General features: G+C 31.6%; 1 protein-coding gene across 2 annotated transcripts in view; it reads right to left on the bottom strand.

Moving 5' to 3' along the window:
• Positions 1-18,781, bottom strand: part of LOC148272168 (protein fem-1 homolog CG6966) — a 219,742-nt gene that overhangs the window by 125,467 nt on the left and 75,494 nt on the right. The window contains exon 1 of one of the 2 annotated variants that reach the window (XM_088240425.1): positions 9,990-10,008. The exons of the other annotated variant lie outside the window; for it this stretch is intronic. The gene's annotated coding sequence lies outside the window, so the exon portion shown is untranslated. Of the gene's footprint in view, positions 1-9,989; positions 10,009-18,781 lie in introns of those variants that run through there. 2 annotated transcript variants of the gene reach the window in all.

Here is an 18,781-nt window from a genome sequence, read left to right as displayed (position 1 = left end):
AAAGGGAGAAAAAAATTGTACGGCTCCAACTCTACTTTCCTCCCTCTCTCTCTACTTCCATGAACATTTATATTTCTTTGTAAAAATTAACAACCAACAATAATTCATTAGATGCAGGTAGTAGATGAACATATGAATAAGTATAAATTAAGAGTTAAAATCAAAAGGTAAAATAAAAATCAAAAGTAAAAGTTTAAATTAAAGTTAAAAGTTTGAATTAAAAGTTAAAATTAAAGTTAAAAGTTTGAATTAAAAGTTAAAATTAAGAATTAAAATCAAAAAGTTAAAATTGAAAGATAAAACTAAAAGTCAAATTAAAAGTTAAAAGTCAAGCAGGAGATAAATTTTAAATGTCTTTAACAGTATATATTGATAATCAAAAACTCATATCAATTAGATAAAAGACACGAATAATTAATTATCTAAAAATTTCTCCCTCATAACACATAAGCGAAGCCGGGTAAAAGCTAGTAAACAATCATTATTAAAGATAATATGATGTTTTATGTTGAGTAAATAGTAAATACTAGTAACAAAAAATATAATTTCTTATCATCACAGATGATGGATTCTTTGAATTTTTAAATGTAAAGTAAACCGGCATATTAGATAACATTATACTGTAGTAATGACTCTTCTGATAAGCCAGTACTCATGACTGATTAGTCAACCTGCAAAATAACCTTGATTTTGCGACGTACGGTGAATAAAAATTAAAATTAACAATGCTTTATTGTGTCACCTGACAGTCACAGTGACCAATGTGACTATACCACACCATGACCTAATGACAATGAACCGAATCTGACCAGTCCATGCGTCTAATTAATTAATTCTCTCACTTTCATATACCGAATTATTATTATTATTTATTTATTTTCATCACAACAGGCCATGAGGCCCAATTACGGTGGGCAGAATCACGGCACAGAACGCCCAGGCTTGAGAAAAATCACATTAAAGAAATTCAATCTAGATTGTGAAAACTCAAAGAAACTTTAATATTAGAAAAAATAACACTTGAGGTGTTTAAATAATAACAATTTTTCGGAATTCGCAAACCATCTGAAAAAAAATTCATAATTTTAACACACTGGATATAAAGTTCTTCATGTTGAAAATAAAATATTAAAATTAGACAACTTGAAATCTTAGAAATTAAAAAAAACGTTTTTTTTTTTTTTAACTAACCAAATAAACAATATTTTCATTCGTCCGCTCCTGTTTAGATTTAAAGACAGAATCCCATTAGCTCCACACCTCCTATCTTTACAAAAACAACATGACAAAAATAGTTGACTTATTCGCTCCGTATGTTTTTATTTAATATTTAGTAGACACAGTCAAAATAAAATAGGATAAGATTAATTGGTAAATTACAATAATAATAAGAAATCTTTACAGACATAATAAACAATCTGATAAATACAAAAATAAAACAAAGGTATACATGGTTAAATAGCGGACTACCTTGATAAGGAAGCTTGTGCAGCTTTGAAACCGGTCGGTAGAAAGAAAAAAAAGTAAGTGGTTAAAAACAAAGTTGTCTTATTATTATTAAAATGAATAACCAAAGTTAGTGCTTCAAATATAAATTTTATTTTAAAAAATTGAACTAAATTATATTTCACAATGTTTTAAGACAAACAATATTTGTAGACAGGCTGGATTTCCTCCCTAGGAAGTTATTTAGATCTGAATTGTTGCTAACAGAGAGCAGGAAAATTTTTGAGAAGGGATATGGAAGTCTAGGCATTTACAGGGTTTATGATCTATCTATATCATTGGCTGGTTTAGGTCGCCACTTTACACACTGTGTAACATTCACCACTCTGCCTATGTTTAAATACCCACATTTCCTTAAATTTTCCATCTGTTGACTTTTGTGATGTAAAGAACAGTGACTGGTCATTAGCCATGTAAATGCATAGACTTCCATATTTCCTTAGCAAAAATGTTTTCCCTCCCTGTTGCAACAAATTTAAATCTAAATAAAATTTAATAAAATAAAACATAACACGTGTACATTTCTACATACTACATAACTAATAAATACGGATAATATATCGTATACACTACACAACGAGGTAAACTTAATTCCACTCGATTTCCCTTTCGAGGATTTTTACCCCGAGAGTAGCCATCGAGTAGAAAACTCTAGTCCAGAGATCTGGTTCTTTTTCTCGCCAGAACTGTATTCTTTATCCGTCCGGACAGAGAAAAAACTAAGACAGGTGAGATTCGTTCCGAATCATTTCACCCAGTACGTAACACCTTCACCTTATTATAGATAATTTGATAATAAGTACCGTTTTATAGATAATTTGATGATGATCATTTTTGCCATGAACCGTTTTCTCCTATCTCTAACCTTTTGTATGGAATAAAAAAAAAACTATGGTCAGGGCCGCGATTACAAACGCTATCTTCATATGTACATATCGAGACGATATTAAGTTTAAAAAAAATAAAAAATTGAAGTATATTCGTCAGTAACCTGTGATTGAACATGCTAAGAAAAAACAATGCATACGTATTCTTTATAATAATAAAAATACTATATAGTTTTATTCCACTTTTATTTATAATTATTTTATAATTTTTTTACCAGTGACCGGGTTTTGTCGTGACCGACATAGTCAGACTGGTGGGGGACAAAACAAATTTCTATGTTATATACAAGTGCAAGCAGGGGTTGTAAATCATGATTTTATATAATTATTATTTTTTTTTATTTTTATTTTTTTTTTCTTTTATTCAGGAAACATACAGTACAGTTACAAAGTTTAATATTTTACACAATTGGACTTAATTCTAATGGACCAGTGAAGTAAATAAAAGAATTTAAATTAAAATCATTTAAGTATAAGGTAATAACAATTATAAGAATATAAGTTTTGTTTAAATGTATATAATAAAAACTGGTGTAAAATGTATAATTTTATGGGGTTTTATAATGAAAATGTATTTGAATTACATGTATTTAAATTTAATTAAAACTATAACAGGGGCCGCTGGTGGGTAGTTCCATCGACAGCTATGTCTCCGGGCCCGGGGGGTAATTAGGTATATAACATAATTATAACGGTAATTGTATATAACATAGAAATTTGTTTAGTCTCCCACCAGTCTGACGATGTCGGTCACGACGAAACCCGGTCACTGGTAAAAAATTTATAAATAAAAGTGGAATAAAACTATAAAGTATTTTTATTATTATAATTAAAATGCAGTTCCACCCAGAAATGTCAGTAGAAAAACTCAATACATACGTATTCTATTTTCGATACAGAAAACTTAATTTTATTTTGTAGATAAAATTGACGATAAATGTTAACTTCCCATAGTAATACGGGCCCAAGGGCACATTCGAGGGGGTAGGTGTAAAAAATATAGTAAATTTTAGGTTTATACTAAAATATCATTTGCCATGTCACACTAGATCATGACATAACTATACCTATTGTACATATAAATATATTCTAAGATTGTTCACGTTAAATTAATTAAATGTATTATATATCATTAATGCCAATCTATCAGGGCTTTCATTAGCCTGTTGATTGGATTTAAAAAAAACATTAATCGTTCGGGCTATTAAAGTGGGCAGTATTGTCTATATTGGATCCTAGACCCCATTATATGAACTAGTTATTATGTAAATCTGCAAATAAATGAAAAAACATATTACTTGTAGCCAGATCGCATTGTGTTTGATTCGTCATAAACCTGTAATATATCAGATTAGATTCCCGTTTCACAGCACAATTATTGTTTTCGTTCTTTCATAAACAATTAATTATGCGTTATCAAATCCAGTCACGACGTTCTGATCTTTTGTTATTTTAAACAAGTACCAAACGATCAACAGACAGCAAATCTCGAACGCAAATCTCGAAAAATATGTATCAAATTCAAGATTAAGATCGCGACAAGTGAAACAAATCAAGTTGATAACTTGTTATTATTGTCGTGGCGTCAATACCTTGTGGCTAAATAAGCCAATTAAAATGGGTAATAGACCAGGCGAAGGTTGTGTCTGTATTCTGGATTGCGGGTTTATTAGAAGTGTGAGGTCAGAGTGCGTGAATCACGTAACTATTTACGAATGCGTTTTTTTAAATTTTTGTATCGCGTTTAGTTACATTGAATTACACAATATAATTCAATATACTTAATGCGATGTAAATATAATCGGTTGCCTTACTATAATTTTCTTTCAATGAACATTATTGTTAAAGTAAAGTTTAATTTATTTACTCAGGAACAAAAACGTAGTACCAGTAATATATTGTAGTACCAGTGATGCTTCGATGTCCCCCTACTTTCCCATCTGAGACATGGGCCGCGATTATAAACGGTTATCTTTATCGGTATATACTGAGACGATATGAACTAATACCGATATTTGTGTATGAAAGTGTGTATATTTGCATAAAAAATCCAATTATCTTCGTCGGCAACCGGTAATTGAACATGTTTAGAAAAAAAAAATGTAAAGATATTCTATTTTTCATACAGAAAACTCAATTTTACTTTGTATTGTATTGAAGATAAAGTTTATCTTCCCATCATAATCGAGACCATGGTTTCAATATCATTGCAGTAGACTGCTGCGAGATATTGCATAGATTTTTACGGGTATAATATTAAGCGTGTTGTCCAGGTGTTTATTGAAATTGTATATGTTTATGTGATATTTTTTACTTTTGCTATTATTTAATAATGTACATGCTTCCACTTTCCATTATGTTGTATCCCAACTCAACACAAGGCTTTTGGTCTCATGGAGTTTGGGATACGTTATTTTTTTTAAATGTAAAATATATGTATTTGTATGAATAAATAAAAAATTTTATAAATGAGTCATTAACACATTTCTGGTCATGTAATAAAAGAGGCGATCCCAGCAGAATGCCCTGACGAGCTTTTCCTGAAATTTGAATTATTTAATATCCAAAACACGTATAAATTTCGCTCACAGAAATTTCTCTTTTGTGGCCCCAAGAGTGTGCAATGTCCTGGACGAACATATTACATTTTCCAAAACAAAAGCCATTTTCAAGCGAAGTGTACAAGTTTGGATTTTTTTATAGGAAGAGACCATTGCAGGAGACTGCTGCCGGGACATTGCATATACTATTTATCTTGTTGTCCTGATGTTGACTACAATTAATGATTAAAATTTAAAAATATATTTATGTAATTTTTATTATGGTATTCTTTAATAACATGTATGCTTCTACCTTCCATTATTTTGAATCCCAACTCAACACGGGGTTCTTGGCTTCAAGAAGTTAGGGATACGTTATTATTTTTTTGTAATATGTACCTTTACATGAATAAATAAATAAAAATAAATATTCATAGACACACATAACTAAACATTACTGGACAAGTAATTCTATAAAACTGTCTAGGTCTAGAGCAGTCTTTCTTAAAGTGGACATTGGCGGCTGAAGGCCTTCAGGGGGGTGGTAAAAGGCCCAGAGAAAAATGGAAGGCGTTGAGGCGGTCTGGGGCGGCGATAGCAAATGCTTTGTTTTAGTTTGATTCGTGTTAAGCTTTTTGGGGTCTCTAGAAAATTTTTCATTCTCAAAGTATGCGGCAGGTAAAATAAATTTAAGAACCTATGGTCTAGAGGTCCAGAGCATACGTGCGAGTTGCAAGAACTACAAGAATAAAATAAGCACATAAATATGAATCATGAAAAGTTGAACAAAAACAAATATAAAAAAAATTAGTAAAATAAAGAAACAGACGAACTAGAAAATATCTAGCGCAAAAATAACTGTGAAACCTTTTTCCAAATAGCGCTTAATAGAATATTCGACGAAAGAGCGGTTTGGTAAATAGGTATTTAGATATAGTTTTTCTGTCGCTCTCTCTCAGATATTTCCCCAAATACTGTGCGAAAAAGACAAATGACCGTCGGACTGATTATGCCTACCAAAAATCGACAAAGTCAAGGTTTCGCATTTCGTTTTCCAGTTCCCGTCCCCATCCCAAAACTGAACCGATTTAGATGTTATTTTCAAGAAAGAGTGTCAGAAGAAATATAATTTAATAGGGTGTTTCACACTAAAATATTTCATCAGGTAATGGTACCTAAGGCGTAAGACTGATCATCCTACCTTTATGTAACAAAAAAATTAGCAAGATACGCTGCGATTGGTGTACCAATGCAGCCTTATGCACCGTTAGGTGCGGATAGGAAATGATGATGATGATGATGTATCAGAAATAAATTTTCTGTTTCGACACGTTATGCTTTTAAAAAAATATTTATTATAATGTATAGCGCAAGTCCAAAGATGGCAAATAAAACTAGGCACATTTAAGGGATTTTGGATGGTCTTAGCTCACATAAAAGACATTATCATCATCATTCCATGTTCGCTACCTAGTTGGAGTATATGGTATCCAAAAAGAGCCTTTTGCGTCCTCCCAAGTCAGGTTCTCGTCCCCTGATATAAACTGCCGACGAACAGTCAGCAGTGGACGTCCAGAAGGTCGAAAACCCGATGCCTTGTGAAGTAGGCAAGCGTGGTTAAGGCTCTCAGGAGGCATCTGCAGTGTATGGCCAGCCAACCGTATCGCTAATAAAAGCCACATAAAAGACAATTGATAAAAAAAAAAGAAACGGTAGATACACGTTAATGGTGGATACCGCTAGTGTGTTTTTTTTTTGCTTTAGTGCAATAAAATGATCCAGGGAGAAAATACGTGATATTTTTTTTAAAGAAAGATTTGGGTTATTATGATTTTCTAAAGTATTTCAATTTAGGTGGCCGTTTTTACCGAGTTATAAATAACTTACAATTAGAAAATGGGAATCAAGTTGTAGTAGAGTGGGGTGCAACCTCGGACCTTTGATCCGTGAGTCCACGAGCCGATTAAAATACGTCTTTATGAAGAAAAGTCAGACCACACATCTTCTTAACGGGTCTACAAAATGTTTGATAATCACGCGATAAATGGAATTGAGTTAGAGAAGCGTCAAAAGTTGCCGTCAGAATTTTTCACATTTTGAAACTTATCGATTACACTCATGTAATTGTTTTATAGCGACGCAAAAGAGCCTCCACCACACAGGCGACTAATGCTTTTTTGCAGGCGATTTTAAAAACTAAAATCGTAACCAAGACTTCCAATGGATTTGGGTCCCGAGAACTGCCTTGAGATGGTCACCCCACCAAAACAAGAGTATATTTTAACTCGGAATTATTGTTGCATGTCTGCTATTTATATTTTATGTTTATATCTATACAGTGTTATTTATTATATTATATTTATTTACTATGTACAAGATCATAAAATTAAAATAATGTAAATAAATGACACGGGTTATGCTCAGTGAAGTGTTCATATAGAAGTGAAAAAATATTAAGTTTTATGTGAAAAAAAAAATCAAAAATAAATATATGAATTTTGTACCAACTTAAATGCAGGAAATAAGTTAAATATTATACAGAATCATAAATATATGCACAGGGTATCTTTTCCGCTTTCAGAGCAATAATTATTTATTACCGAACGCTTATAAATGGTAGATGTGAACAGTTTCGCGAATTAAATGATAATTTAGCGAGAATTGAAGCCTACTCTTCCGCGTGCTAATAGCCATTTCAATGACCGCCAGATTCATTTCACTTCAACCTTGGACTTTATGTTATTAAGTTCTTTTAGCCAGCATGATTTTAAGTTCGTACCCTTGAAACTGTCATTAATGATCGCGATGAACTATATATGCATATGTATAATTGAGATGCATTGGATGGAGAAGAAATTCAACATTCAACGCTCGATGAAAACTATCGATGTTTACGGTTCTTAACTTAATTACTTTAGAATTTATTAATTTGGCTAGTAAGCCAAAACACGTATAAAACATAATTTGCGTAAGATAAATGCTTCTGGTTTGTTCATCTTAATTTCCTACTACTAGCAGGCATCAGTTACGTGCAACGGAATAAGGCTCTTCGGGCCTAATGTAATCGGCCCGTCAAGCCTGATTTTTTCGGCCCTGCGGGCCTCACTCGGTTATTTAGGATGTCAGGCACTGTGAAATTTCGCCCCTTTGAGCCTCAAAATTTATTTTTTGCAGTTCGGAGCAGTCTAAATGTAATAAAAAATAACTTCGCTCTTTCACTTCACAACAATTAACAGATGAAAGAATTGAAGGAATAAAGATGTTTAAATATGGACAGAAGGAGAATGTTACACAGTGTGTAAAGTGGCCACTTAAACCAGCCATTGACAGGTCATAAGCCCTGTAGATGCCTAGACTTCCATATTACCTTCTCTTAAATGTTCTTCATCTCTGTTGTAATATTTTATTATAAACAGCTCCCCAAGGAGTTGAATCCAGTCATTGTCTACAAAAATTTGAACAAACTCAAAATATTGTTAATAAAGAATAATCTGTCACTCAGAATAATGCTAACAAAACCACACAAAATTAACATATATATAATACACTAAATATCTCGGCGGCCTCCATAGTTTAGTTTTTAAGACGATTGACTCACACACGGAAGGTTCCGGGTTCGATTCCCGGTGAGAACACAAAAATTAAATTTGATTCTTCTCAAACCTGGGTGTACTGTGCTGTAAATCACCGTTGTAATTGGGCCTTAAGGTCTGTTGGGCTGCAAAAAATATGCATTTACGAAAAAAGATTGATTAGTAAATGATTAACATGAAATAGCGAAGAATCTGTAATTTAAAATAATAACAGTGAGCTATCGCAAACTGCAACCCTACCGATTTTGATCGAAATTCTACCGATTTAAAGATGTCAATTTTTCCACAATTTTTTTTCCTAAACTTTTTATTTGTCCCCAATATAGGCAATCGACCTATAAATAAATAAACCAAATACTTACTTTTTTCTGTTTGCTCATAAAGCTACTTTTTCTAACACTACACTACACTTAATAATAATGAAACTTTTTTTTTCACCTGTATCCATTTTTAGCTAAAATTTTAGTAAATAGTAGTTTATATTTTACCATTTAGCTTAAACTAAAATAACAGTAAAAACGTTTTTTAGAGTAAGTAGTGTGACAAAGTCGTAGCCATGAAAATTAAAAAATGTGAGACTTTTTCTTAAATAACGGTTTTTGGCAGCGTTAATTATTTTTTGTGAAACTGTTTAAGCTGATAACGAATCTACTAAAATCTACCGATTCATTTTTCTGAATTTACCGATTTTAGCTTGATGGAGATTGGCAACTCTGCTTAGGGCCTCGATTAATTAGGATCAAGGATGCGCTATATTAGTTTTCCATTATACAAATTTATTCATGAATCTTAGCGCTTTACACGTTAGTTATTCATAATAATAATAAAATACATATTATGTTATTTATTATGTAAATAAAAGACGAGTGATACTTTAATCTACAAATTTGGAATATCCAGTGACCGGTTTCATCGCTTTCGCGACATCTTCAAAGATACTACAAAGATAGATTTACCCAAATAATTCCATTTTGTCGTAAAAAACCGGGTTCGAAAATGGGAAATTAGTTGTGGTTTCCACAGCAGCACGAAGGGAATCAACAATACTGAAAACAAATTGAAGCTTTGGAAGCAGTCAATAATAGGATGAGCAAAAAACTAGCAGCGAAAACCATGAGGAACTATCGAATATTTGATTTAATGAATCATGGAAAACTAGTGCAAGAGATGCCGAAGCATAAAACCAAAATGTGAAGAGAAAATCACATCAATAAAATATATTGTTTTCCAATGCGACGCAAGTACTTAGCCAAATTACAAATACTTCAGAAGATTATTTTTTAGAAGTCGACATATTTTAAATAATAATTTGATATTTCTTTGACAATAAAAATAAAAAAAAAATAATCCCTGAAGACACTCCTGTTGACATAGAAAATGACGCAATTTCAGTTTTAGGCGATGTTCAAAACGACAATACATGTATCGAATACCAAAAAAAATGTTTGGAAAAATTGTAATACCTTGAAGTCTCACCGGTAAAACAAACAGAACGTGTGTGGAAATAGAGTCCAGTTTATCGCATGTCTAAGGTGATGCATACTTGAACGAAACTTACCTGAAAAAAAGAAAAAAACTCGATTAAAAACGATAAAAAATTTGCCAATATAAAATTTAAATTTACTACATGAATTGCCATACACGTGTATATTTGTATTGGACATGATAAAATTAATTCTGCCATGAAAATATTTGGTAATAAGCCCGTCGATATACAAATAAAATGTAAAGAAAGCTGAATAAATAAATATTAAACAAAAGCAAATATCAAAAGACGCAGTTAGATTTTTTCGGAAAACATATTTGCAAAAAGAGAACTGAAATACAGTAAATAATATTACTATCTAGTTTTTTTTAATCAAGAAAGGGAGTTGCGATGCGAATGTTGATATAATTATTATTATAGTTGGATAATTTATATAGCGCCATTGTTTTTTTTAATTTTTAATTTATGGGAGTTGCTTTATTATCTCTCTTGCTTATAATATACAAGGTTTATTTATAAAAAGGTGGATTTTTCTGCAATTAAATTTCTTTAAATTTATCTAAACTGTTAGGATCAGGAGGGATATACTTATGTGGACCAATCGGGAACTTCTCAGCATTTGCTCATGTGGAGAGGAAACCACTTAAAACTCTTCAGGAGAAGCCGGCCTGTTGGCAGTAGTCAACGGCCTTCCGTTCCACTAGAGGAGTGTTCGACATTTTCTTCCCTACTTTGGTTTATTTTACCGCCATTGTTGTGAAAATCACCTCAAGGGCGCTGTACATTAAATAAAGATCCCAGAACGTCTTGCAGCTACAGAGCACATGGACGATTGGGATTATAGTTTTAGCTTCCAATTATGAACTATTTAAATTGTAACAGATAAGAGCTAGATTACAACACGTCTTGCAGCTGCAGAGCGGATGGACAATAAGTGATCAGCCCCCATTTACATTATGTTTTTATTTGACAATAGAGTCAAGTGTTTAAATGATATTAAAATAAATAAATGAAATTAAAAAAAATAAAAACAGTTATATAAAAAAAAAGTCTAGCAGCTACTGAGCGCACAGACTGTTTAAATTCTAGACCCCATTTACATTTTTTTTATTTCACATAAAACTTTTTTTTTCTTTTCAATATGAACACCTCACTGGGCATAACTCGTATCGAGGCATTCATTTACATTATTTTTATTTAATAATGTACATGTTTTCACTTTCCATTATGATGTATCCCAACTCAACACAGGGCTCTTGGCCTAAAAGAGTTAGGGGTACGCAATTAATATTTTTTATAATATATATGTGTTTACATGGATAAATAATTTAAAAAAACATGTTCTAGTTAAAGTACTTTAAGTATTTGTAATATATGCGCATCCATACACACACATAAATGTATGCGAGAAGAAATAAGATATTGATGCAAGATTACCAATCAGTAGAAGTAAAATGGATTGTCTCATTCGCCCAAACAGATATTGAATCAACAGCTCCACAAATGTATAGCTTATGTTGTGTTTTTGTTCTTTCATTGTGCGTTTTGTATTAAAAATAAAATAGATGTACATAAATTAATTATAAACATACATACGTAGTATATAAAACTGTCTGAACATTTTAAAAATTATCTCTGTTTATTAAGTCTTCTTTGTTTATTTTCAAATGTATTTTTTTTTATTTTTAAGTATATTGTTTAGTGTCCTCGGCACGGGTAACCCCAGTGAGGTCACATTATTTTTATTATTAATCACAGTTTATAATGGGAAAAAAATTGATTAAATAAATATAAAAAAATTGCAGCTACAAAGCGCATGGACGAGTGGAATTCTAACAACTTATCAATAAATTTACAAAAAATAATCATTGGGTAGAGTAGATGATTTGTCAAGTGTTCAGGCTAAAAAGTAAACAATAAAAATAAAGCACTGTTTTAACATTATGGTTAACAAAATAAAGAAAGATATCAGAACGAAGGGTAGCTTTTCGTCGCTTCAGTTCGTTTTTGTTCAAGAGACCAAAACACAAATCTGCAGGACTAGAGCTTTAAAGTTTTTCTTACGAAATAGGCATAAATAATGACTAAAACTAAAAACAAAATTTGTTAAAAAACCCCCAAATAATTTTTTAAAAAAACATTTTTATCATTTTAATTTTATAAATAAAGGCTTTCTCAGACCTCTTGTCTTCTTAACTCAAATTCGTTAAAAATGGTATGTTGGACATAAACGAAGTAAAGAGACGTTTTGAAGATTGAATGTAGGCATGAGCAAATACAACATATTATATACTTGAAAATGAACATCTCAAAAGTCGGAATAATCGGCACGCGTGCATGAGATGCATGAATGTAGAGGAAGCGAGGTCAGTATGCAAAGAAAAAGTGATATAGTGATATGGCGTTCTATCCTCTTTGGGGTGGCGTGATGAATTGTTTGTTTTTGGTTTTTATATATTTTTAAAGGATTCCAGCTGTCAAAAAATAAACATTTTTGAGTCATTATTTATTGCCTACTCAAATATTCAAATTTTCATACTATTTCCTAAAAGTCGTAAATAAAAACATTTGGAAAATCATCAAATATAAAAGATTCTTTTGCGCCGCATTTACGCCCTCGCAGGAGGTGTACGAGACTAGAGGCAAATATAACAGAAATATTTTTTAGAAATGTTTACTGAGATGACGTCAATGCGTTTTTCAGTCAAACGTCATCGATATTATTATGAAATATAAGAAAGTTTCTGTGCGAGTTCCTAGAAATAAATAATATGAGGATTAGTCAAGAAAGTGGACGAATATAGCTAATAGTATACAAAAATACTTATTTTAAAGTTTTTATGAAAAATGTGTGAGTCGAAAAACGTCTCGTTGAAATGGCTTAAAATACCGATAAAAATAATTCGGTCGCATTTAGTCTCATAAACAGACAAATAAATTTATTCAAAGATTAAACAAAATGCGTTTTATACTTTTCTTCGCGATTTTGCCATCATTTATATAGAAAATGTAAGTGCATGAAATAACACCTTTTTCATGAAGGCAAAACTTTTTTTATTGGTTGATAGTATTAGTAATAACTGAGGTTAATAGTAATAAATTTAATAACGTCAAAATAAGTGCAAAACGGAGTTTTAGTCCCAACACTTATGTATGGAAGTGAAACATGATACCGATAAAAATAATTCGGTCGCATTTAGTCTCATAAACAGACAAATAAATTTATTCAAAGATTAAACAAAATGCGTTTTATACTTTTCTTCGCGATTTTGCCATCATTTATATAGAAAATGTAAGTGCATGAAATAACACCTTTTTCATGATGGCAAAACTTTTTTTATTGGTTATTGGTTGATAGTATTAGTAATAACTGAGGTTAATAGTAATAAATTTAATAACGTCAAAATAAGTGCAAAACGGAGTTTTGGTCCCAACACTTATGTATGGAAGTGAAACATGATACCGATAAAAATAATTCGGTCGCATTTAGTCTCATAAACAGACAAATAAATTTATTCGAAGATTGAACAAAATGCGTTTTATACTTTTCTTCGCGATTTTGCCATTATTTATATAGAAAATGTAAGTGCATGAAATAACACCTTTTTCATGATGGCAAAACTTTTTTTATTTGTTATTGGTTGATAGTATTAGTAATAACTGAGGTTAATAGTAATAAATTTAATAACGTCAAAATAAGTGCAACACGGAATTTTAGTCCCAACACTTATGTATGGAAGTGAAACATGGAACTGGCAGACGAAGGATGAAATCCGAGTAAACGCGGTCAAACTGCGATATCTTAGACGAATGTGTGGAAATCGATGTATGCTACGAATGATGAAATTAGGCGAGAGTGCAAATCTGAGTCAGGTATAATTGATAAGAAAGAAAGGGTCTCTGTTACTACAGTTGAACTATGTTTTTTACTATGTATTTTTAAATGTATTTTACTATGTTTTTTTACATTTTCAGTACGTCTACTACCTATATTTCTTTTTTCTATGCATTGATTACAGTTTTCTTTTTTTTTACTGTCTTGTCTTAGCAACTTTGTATAAATGTCTAGTTTTATGTATATTATATGATAAAAAATAAATAAACATTTAAGAATGTTCAGAAAAGTGGATCTATGTTTTTTTTATTATTTCACACAAATACTTTTATCAGCAAAATTATCTTGAATGTTGAAAAATATGTACTGGATGAAGAAAACCGCAAAACCACATGCCAAGGCAACAAGTAAGTAATGGGCTTAATCAAATGAGTAGTTTACAGTGGCTTGCACTTAACCCCAATAAAGAAAATGAGATAAGACTATTAATTTACTGATGTTTTTTCAATAAATTTATTTATTAATCAGGTGGTAAAATATACCGCAAACGAGTACAAGATGCAGGATCAATGAACGATGTTTATGATTGTCTTGCGAGAGCACTTTTTTCGTGTCAAAGTCAACTTTCTCGTCGCGAAATAATCCGTGTCAAGGTCGGGAAAGCAGAACGGTGAAAACCTTGGCTCTTCCGAGAAAATTCCGCCAAGTTTTGTTTGCCAGTAGAACATCAGTGATGTAGACTTGCAAATAAGACAGAAAAGCAGCGGGAAAAACTAAAAAAACACTATTAACCCTTTCAGACCTGAATTAATTCTTATGAATAAAAATATTTTGTACAACTAAAATTTTTGTATGTACCTACTAAAGAAATTTTCGTTTTTTTTTTGGTATTTTTTCATTGATTTTATCTTTTATACTTCAGACATTATTTAACGTTCATTTTTAATGAACACTGACTGGCTCTCTCAAACTGATAATTGTTCAACAAAATTCAAGAAACGCGTGCGTTAATTTTTAAATTTATTTCAACAGAGAGGGAAAACTTTTTGGAGAAGGGAATATGGAAGTCTAGGCATTTACAGGGCTTATGACCTGTCATTGGCTGGTTTCAGTTGCCACTTTACACACTGTGTAACACTCACCATTCTGCTCATGTTTGAACATCCACATTTCCTCAACTCTTCCATCTGTTGACTTTTGTGAAGTAATAGAAGAAAATCATATATATAAAAAAAATATATCTCACAACAGGGCCATCCGGAAAGTAGAACTCGTTTAGGAAAAAAACTAGTTCATATACAAATATGAACGTTTAATTTTGAACAAATTTTGTTTTTTATAGATCCCAATCAGATTATTTCCTTAAATTCCTTGAGTTCTACTTATTTATTTATTTTTCCTTTATTTTTGGTAATACTAAAATAATATTAACCGACGTTCAATATATTTTAGAAAATCGCATTTCTAAAAAAATGCACCCCTGTTGGTGAGAAGAGCAGAGTTTGACATTTGCAAAAAGAATTCTATACTTGAAAATTAATTATTTTATGTTTTGTAATTCAAACATAAACAAGTTCTTAGGTACCTACTTATCAACGAAAAGTTCAGTTTTGAGGTGCGAAAAATGGGTCACCGAAACGTCGATTTTGTCTATTTTAGTTTGGCATAAAAGGTCTGAAATGCAGTTGTCTTTTTCGTAGAGCATTGGGAAGGCATTTTCAAGACAGAGACAGGAAAACAATGTTTAAATATTTATTTATCAAAATTCCCTCTCACCGCATATCCTCACAATTTATGTAATCGGAAACACAAACATAATATGAAAAGTTAGAAACTTGGAGACAAATTATAGATACGATGATCTTGTACAATATAATTCACTAAAATGTTGATTCCGTGTTTTGTGTTGAAAATGTGTCATTGTACGTTGCGTCTGAGGCGTCTGAGGCGTCTGAGATCACCTGATACATTTTACCTTCCAATGTTTACAAATAATTTGGCACATTTTAACTCTCTTGCAAGTATGTTAAGACTCTATAACAAAATAGAAAAAAAAGTTAACATTGATATTTATCATGATATTAAATTATTATAAAAAAAAATTACTACGTGTCTTAAATCAAATGCCTAATCTTTATTTTTCTGTATGTAAATTAATTTAAGTTTATGTTATTACATCTTATATGTTCTTATTTTCTCTTTTCTTTTCTTAAAAAAAAGTAGTTTCTTATGTTTAACTCAATTTTATTAATTTAACTCAATCTTTATTCTTATCTTTCACTAAACTTAATCTTTATTATTACTTAAATTGATTTTACACACTTATTTTATATAATTTATGAAAGATGGTGGAGTTCTATAATTGAGGATATATATAAAGAATGTAAGTAATGCTTACTTAAAAATTGTATGTATTTTATGTATCCTCGTTGAACTTCCAATTTTTTTAAATTTTTAATATGTACATATCTAATTTTAACTAAATACAGTCATTGATATTAAACTTTTGATTGTATTCATTTTAATATACTAAAATCCAGCAAAAGCAAAGCATTGCCAGGTTCAGCTCATAAACTGCACTAAAACATAAGAAGCAAAAATACACAAGAAGTAGTGATTGAACTAAGTAAAGCAATAATAATTATGAAGGTAAACCCCTACTTGCAAAATTCCTTAAAAAAAAAATTTTTATTAAAATAATCGATATTTATCTGGAATTGGGTGTTTTTGAGATAAAGAAGAAAAATGTTAAACTATGTGTAAGCAATGTACTGAAGATAATTAATTTCAAATTTGGTTGATTCGGCTGACTATATATTTATTGAAACTAGGCTTAATTTATTTTTTAAATAATATTAAATTTCTTTTAAGTAAACTTTATTTAAATCGATAAAATTTAAAGTAGCGTCAAAATAACACTAAATAATAATAAAAAATATAAATGTGTTTTGTTTTCAAGTTGTATTTTTGCAGATTCACAATGACCTGACGATATAACCACAATTTAGTGAAATGCGACGCAGACTAATAAATTAATATTGCAGAGCAAAGATACCGTTGCTTAGGAGAAATTCTGCAGGGGTTGGTGGGGGTAGGCTTTAAGGAGGGGAGGGGGTTAGAAGCTTCATTGAAATACTTCGTGGGGATGCCACGTGACCTCACTAGTACGGTCAAGGTCGGCCTAGGTGACCCGTGATGTCTTCATTAAATGCAGTGAGCGTATTTTGCTGGCACAGTCTTAACGCGTTCGAAATTTAGTAGACTTTTCGGCTAGTGAAATTGATATTGTAAACATAAATACCGTAGCGTTTCTCTAGTAGAGATGGACGTCTCGGTTATTTAAAAGGAATAGCAGTAACAGTTGCAGTTTCACAAATTAAGCTGTTTCCAAATAACAGTTTAAATGAGCGCAGGCAAAAAAGTTAAATCCTGGAACAGTTTCACCAAAAGCAATTAAACTGTTACTTGTTACGAGCCAAGCTGCTCTAAACTGTTATTTAAAAAATAGTTTTAGTTTAGAAACAGTTTAATCAGGCCTACGTGGACTTCTTAGACTATACTAAATATCCAAAAACCAACACCAACTTACAAAACACTCGCATCAAGGCCATGGAGAAAATTAAATTTAGAACATTTTAAATCCGAACTTCTGACATCGTTGATTGGTCCGGACATTGACCGTCGCTCAAACGACGTCGATCAATTGGTTGGGTTGTACAATGAGGTACTATCTAACCTGATAGACAAACATGCACCATTTACTACGAAAACTATTCGAAAAAGGAAATCTGATGCATGGTTTGACGAAAATTGTCGACTCAAAAAAAAAGAGCTAAGACGTCTAGAACGCAAATACAGAAACACACTGTCAACTTTGGACCGATCAATATGGTTAGATATGCAAGCCTCTTATAGGACATTTATAAAAGAAATAAAATCTAGTTTCTGGTGTACAAAAATCACTGAACAGAAAAAGTCTCCAAAACAACTCTGGCGAAGCCTTCAATCTGTTCGTGGTGACTGTATAGCAGAGACATCTAACACAAGCGCTACTGCCACTGATTTTGCCGACTTTTTTACAAATAAAGTCGAAAAAATCAGACTGGCGTGTAGTTCAGCGAAAAAACCTGTAATTTTAGATAATGCCCTTCAAAAATTCAGTAAATTTGAACCAACGTCTATAAATGAGGTTAAAAAAATTGTTGCAGCATTACCCAACAAACAATGTATATTAGATCCGATGCCAACATGGCTTTTGAAAAAATGCATTAACGTATTAGCTCCATTTTTAACAGATTTATTTAATACATCCATGGAGCGCAGCATTGTTCCGAGAGCCATAAAAAAAGCAAATGTAACTCCACTTTTAAAAAATTCCCAACTAGATGTGGAAGATCTTTCCAGTTTTCGCCCTATTTCAAATCTTCCCATCGTATCAAAAATACTAGAAAAAATAGTTTCTCACAGGCTCGTTAACTATATCGAGCGGAATTCTTTATTTTCGGTAAGGCAATCGGCATACCGACGTTTTCATTCCACGGAGACGGGAGTGATAAGAGTACTGTCTGACATTATAACGTCGGTGGACTCTGGTAATCTGGTGTTGATGGCTCTTCTGGACATGAGTGCTGCATATGAGTGCTGCATGCTGATACTGTAGACCATAATATTTTGCTTGAACGTCTGGAGAAAACTTATGGTATCCGTGATCAGGCACATATGTGGTTCAGTTCATATCTTAATAAAAGAGAATATGCAGTCGTGTTCCAGGGTAAAAGCTCAACCAACTTTCGGGTGTCTACAGGAGTGCCTCAAGGGTCAGTACTCGGACCACTTCTCTATCTCCTTTACACTAAAGATATAGAGAACATTATCAAAGAATGTGGATTGTGGTCGCACTGCTATGCAGATGATACGCAGATTTATTTTTATTG

This window comes from Micrasema longulum, unplaced genomic scaffold (genome assembly GCF_059751315.1).
Source record: "Micrasema longulum isolate JH-2025_06_02 unplaced genomic scaffold, ASM5975131v1 h1tg002448l, whole genome shotgun sequence".
Lineage (NCBI taxonomy): Eukaryota > Metazoa > Arthropoda > Insecta > Trichoptera > Brachycentridae > Micrasema > Micrasema longulum.
The sequence above is the reverse complement of the archived record's forward strand: the minus strand, read 5'-3'. Positions and strand labels throughout refer to the sequence as shown.